Genomic DNA, 6,221 nt, shown 5'->3' on the forward strand with positions numbered 1-6,221 from the left:
AGGGGTAGGGGAGAGGAGTGGAGGGAAAAGGAAGGTGATGATGCCACAGCATAGGGGAGAGGGTTGGAGGGAGAGGGAAAGTGATAATGATGCCAGGAACTGGGGGAGAGGGAAGGGAAGGTGATGATTATACCAGGGGGGGGGGGGGGGGGTGGAGGGAAAGGGAAGAGAAAACAGTGTTGATGTCAGGGGAGAGGAAAGAGAACGTGATGTCAGTGGGGTGGAGGGAAAAAAGAGAGGGTGATGATTATGATGGGGGATGGGGAGAGAGAGGGAGGAGAATGTGATAATACCAGGAGAAGGGAAGGGAACATGATGATTCCAGGAGGTTGAGAGAGAGGGTTGAGGGAGAAGGAAAGTGATGCTGGAGGATGACGAGGAAAAGGAAGTTGATAATGATGATGATGATAGGGAAGGGAAGAGAAGGTGATAATGCCAGGGAAGAGGAAGAGAAGATGATGATTATACCAGGGGGAGGGAGAGGGAAGGTCATGAACATAAGATATGCCATATTGGGTCAGACCAAAGGTCCTTCAAGCCCAATATCATGTCTCTAACAGTGGTCAATTCAAGTCACAAAGTACCCAAACATTAAATAGATCCTATGCTCCTAATGCTGGCAACAAGCAGTGGCTATTCCCTAATAATTAATAGCAGTTTATGGACTTCTCCAGGAACTTATCCATACCTTTTTTAAATCTAGCTACACTAATTGCCTTAACCACATCCTCTGGCAATGAATTCCAGAACTTAATTGAGTGAAAAAGAATTTTCTCTGATTTGTTTTAAATGTGCTACTTGCTAACTTCATGATCAGACACCTTACAGGTGAAGGCTTTGTGTGTGGGCTCTCCAGTCTATGTGCAATACATCTGTCATAATGTCACCTGATGTCTCATAAGGAATGAACAATCTGTCTCAAGGTTACTTCTGTCTTCATTGATTTCCTGAGTTCTGAGGTGAGCACTATGGTGTGCCTGAGATTCTAGGACGACTAAGACCATTAAGAGCTCAGAGCCTATTGGGCCTGTCTCATATGCTCTCTGGCTGTCAGTAATATCTGAACTGTGGAGACCATGTAACCTAATGCTTTGAGGTAAGCCCTTTCTGACAGTTTGCCCCATGTTGACATTCACTGTATACCAAATATATTTTCTCTTCTCTTTGGGGGAGGAAACTTTCTGCTTTCTCTGTGTTGAGTGCTGTACTTTTGAAATCCAGCTGGTGAGTAGCATTCATGTGAGACTTGATTAGGTTTATTATGAAACCTAGACTTTCTACAAGTTGAACTGTCAAGCTTAGAGCTTCTTGCAACACAATCTTCAAGTTGCTTTTTATAAAGCAATATTCTAGATATTGGAATTGAAAAACTCTTATATCCCTCTCAGGAGGGCTGCCACCACCATCAGGCACTTTGCTGCTGACATTTGATATGGGAGGACCAGCTAGTGGTGCTTTCCTACCATGAATCTCAGGAACCACCTGTGGTCTAGATGGATCAGGATGTGTGTTATATGCATCTTTGATCTAGAGAGCACAGCTAGTTTTCCTTGTCCATAAGTGTCAAAATCATGAGAAGAAAGATCACTTTGAATTTTTCCTTGACCAGGAATTCGTTCAATGCTCTGAGATCGAAAATGGGATAGAGAGTCCCTGGCTTTCAGGATCAGGAAACACTTGAATCTAATCCTTTCGCTGAGAGGGACTAGGCTTTATAGCCCTTGCATTGAAGTGAGATCTCGTTCTAGTAGTAGGGTGTCCTGGTGAATTGCCACTCCCTTTGTTGGGAAGGATAGCCTAGAATCTCAACATGTATCCCCTACCTGATTATGAAAAGGGCCCAAGAATCAGAGGTACTTGGAGGATACAGATGGGCAAAGAGAATTAGCCTGACCTCAAATGGTCTATAGCAGTGGTTCTCAACCTTTTTTCTGTCGGGACACACCTGACAGATGGTTCTCACATGCGTGACACACAGTACACATGACTGTCACGGGGCTAAATATAAACATATACTCTGTATTTACAGGAACTGCCCTGACCCCCCAACAATGGGTGCAGAACAGAACTAGAACATTCCCCTTTCAATTTATCATGCAAAAAAGTTATTTCTGGTGACATCTCATTAACAGCAACATAAACACTCTCTCCTACCAGGTGCAATAGCCCTCCTTATGAAAAAACAGTAATTTACCACCAATTTAAGAACCAAACTTCCAAACATCACCAAACAAGAAATTAAAATGCAAAAAAGAGACGTTACTCAATGTCTTAATTTAGTGAAATATCAGAGATGGAAGTTGAATCCATACTAAAAAAACATAAACCCAGCTCCTCACAAAATCGACTCAATACCAACATTTAACTTAAAAAAAGCTGCAAACAGTCTCACCAACATTAACCAAGATCATAAACTTATCCTTAGAAGAAGGAACAATGCCAGATACATTAAAAGGGGCAATTATAAAACCAATCATAAAGAAGAAAAACAGTGAACCCCTGATCCTGAACAACTACCGTCCAGTCTCAAATCTTCCCTTAATAGCCAAACTAATAGAAAAAACTGTACAGAAACAGCTAGCTGAACACCTTGACAATAATAACATACTGTATCCATCACAACATGGATTTCAAAAACATTACAGCACTGAGACACTACTTCTCGCACTAACAGATAACATTCTAAGAGGTTTTGACAGCAGAAAACATTACATTCTAATAATGCTAGACTTATCGGAAGCATTCGACACAGTAAACCATAGAATTCTACTAAAAAGACTAGAAGAAATTGGATTACACGACAAAACAATAAACTGGTTCAGTTCATATATAAACAATAGGTTTTTTGAAGTTCAGATCAACAACATATTATCTGAAAAGGTCACTCTCGAAACAGGAGTACCACAGGGATCGGCCCTGTCTGCAACCCTGTTTAACATATACATGCTGCCCTTATGCCATCTATTAGCAGGACTGGGAATCATACATTACATTTATGCAGATGATATTCAACTAATTCTTCCAATCAATGACACAATAGAGAAAACGTTAAACCTAGCTAACATGTACCTAGACATTATAAAACAACTGCTAAACCGTATGGAACTTGTGATTAACATTGAAAAAACGGAATTCCTACATCTAGAATGAAAAAATATCGAAATGATCCAAACTCTAATAATTCTAAAAAAACAACCAGAAAATAGAACTAGCTGAAAAAGTACAGAACCTTGGAATAATAATGGACCCAGAAATCAATCTAAAACAGCACATATCGCTAAAAGTAAAAGAAGGCTATGCAAAACTCATGATCCTCAGAAAACTAAAACCACTTCTAACACCCACAGACTTTAGAACAGTGCTCCAGGCACTAGTATTCTCTAGCACTGACTATTGTAATGCACTTTTACTAGGACTCCCGAATACAACATTAAGACCACTTCAAATACTACAAAACACAGCAGCTAGAATACTAACTGGAAAAAGAAGGAGGGATCATATAACTGAAACTCTAGCAGAATTACACTGCTACCCATAGAACAAAGAGCAAAATACAAAGCACTATGTACCATACATAAACTAATACATGACAAAAAAGCTGACTGGCTAAACACAGCATTACGGGTACACGTCCCACACAGAAACCTTCGATCAGCAAACAAAGCACTCTTAACCATTCCATCAGTCAAAACAGTAAGACTGACCCAAGTGAGAGAAAGGGCATTATCTTTGGCAGGCCCTACACTATGGAACACAATGCCTCTTGAGATCAGATTACAAAGAGATCTCAAAACCTTTAGGAAAAGTTTAAAAACATGGCTTTACAAACAAGCCTTTTACAAAGAGACCGGAGAATAGAAAATACACAGGAATAGGCAGAATGAGCACCAGTAAACAGCACTATTTCCTAAAAAGTGCTGGATAATATTTTTTCTAACTTAATTTCACAACTAACGTAGTAGTAAAACTTAAAGGATAATAATTTTACCTGTAAATAGTACCTTACAAGTAAACTTGGTCAGGACCTACATCACTAATCAAGTGAAGCTTTTTTGTTTATGATAAAATGTAACTGAACCTTTTTGGCACCTGTTAGAATGTACAATAGTACACATTCACCCATCCTAATCTATGTGCCTACATGTAAACCATTGCGATGGTATATAACTTAGCGATGGTATAGAAAAGATTTTAAATAAATATTTAAAATAAATAAATACATGTCCTATTGAGAAAGCGCAACAAATAATATTGATACAAATGCCTACATGCTAGTAAAATACTTCACCTCGGTCACACACATAGAATTGACCTTCACCAAGTACAGAAAGACCGCAAATTAGAAATATGGAGACAAACTGGAATGAAAACCCAAAAAAGCCACTCTGCATGCAGTGCAAAACTGAAGAAATGGAAACAGAAATATAGCACCTAATAGACTCCCGGGATCTGCAATAATGTGCACAAACTAATGCACAAAAAGTTACACCTGGATTATGGAACTCATTCAAATAGTACCAACTCTACCTATGAAAAGGCAACACTACAAATATTTAACCAGGCCCTAAACACCAATATACCTCCTATGAGGAAAATAGAACAAGCCAAGCTGCTACCGATCCCTACACAGAAACTACAAGCTTGCAGAATACCTTTACCTGGGATACATACGCAGAACACAGATACAGAATAAAGTGACCATCAGGTTAATGATTTTGTTTTTCCATTGCTGCACTGCATACACTCAGTCTGGCTTCTTGCTGTTTCCAGTTCAGTTTTTGTCTCCACATTTCTATTTATACATTTTTCAAGTAATATAAAATAATAATTCTAAAACTAGAATAAATATAATAAATGTTTCAAAACAGCTGATAAACAGATTAACATCTGATCATTAAAAACTTACAAAATTATTAAAAATTCTCTAAACACCAATAAAATATTTCAAACAGCAGACACATCACATAATACCCAATAATTAAAATGGCAGTCAATCAAGAAAGATAAACTTAAAAAGCCACATTTACTTATCCTCTCCAGCAACTCTCCTACTCCTTTCCCTTGTAGGCCAATAGCACACATCAGAAGCAGCAATGGCTGCTGAAGCTCTGTTCTGACGTTCCTCTTTCTTAGGGCTCATGACTAGTCTCACACACAAACACACTTTCTGTCATTCCACACCAGTCATCTTTCTGTCACACACACATCAGTCATCTCCCTGACCAATCTTTCTCTCTCTCTCACACACACACAAAAACACACACCAGTCATCTCCTTGACCAATCTTTCTCTCACACACACACACACCAGTCATCTCCCTGACCAATCTTTCTCTCTCTCTCACACACACACACACACCAGTCATCTCCCTGACCAATCTTTCTCTCTCTCACACACACACACACACCCCTGTCATCTCCCTGACCAATCTTTCTCTCTCACACACCAGTCAACTCCCTGACCAATCTTTCTCTCACACACAACCAGTCATCTCCCTGACCAATCTTTCTCTCACACACACACACACCAGTCATCTCCCTGACCAACCTCTCTCTGCAGCCTCTGCACTGTGGGAGCTTCCCTTGCCTCCTGCAGCTCCTGCAGTTGGAAACAGGATGCTGGGCTTGATGGACCCTTGGTCTGACCCAGTATGGCATTTTCTTATGTATGGCATTTTCTTAATTGTGGCCTTTCTGCTCTTGGCCACTAACCCATGCGACCAACAATGGCCCACAGAGAGATTGTTACTGACTCCCGCAGGTGATGATGCTCCTGGGGGATGGGGATGGGGGGAGAGGGAAGGGAGGAGAAGGTGATGATGACTGAAAGGTGGAGGAAGAAGGAAAGGAAGAGAGGGTGTTCATGATTCCAGGGGGTGGAGGAGAAGAAAGGGAGGATGCATTCAACACCATTAATCACCAAATTTTATTGACCCGCCTCTCACATATAGGCATATCGGGAACAGTTCATAATTGGTTCAAATCATATCTGTTTAACTGATTTCAACAAATATTCATCAATTGCAATCATTCCATTCCTTTTCCATTAGAAACTGGAATTCCACAAGGATCTGCCCTCTTCGCAGCATTATTTAACATTTATCTCACCCCAATCTGTCAGTTGCTATCCATATTTGGTCTAACTTACAGAATCTATGCAGACGATATACAATTCTTCTTCCCTACCAAACAGACCTGGTCAGATGCACTAAGATTCCTCTC

Source organism: Rhinatrema bivittatum, chromosome 9 (genome assembly GCF_901001135.1).
Source record: "Rhinatrema bivittatum chromosome 9, aRhiBiv1.1, whole genome shotgun sequence".
In the NCBI taxonomy this organism is placed as follows: Eukaryota; Metazoa; Chordata; class Amphibia; order Gymnophiona; family Rhinatrematidae; genus Rhinatrema; species Rhinatrema bivittatum.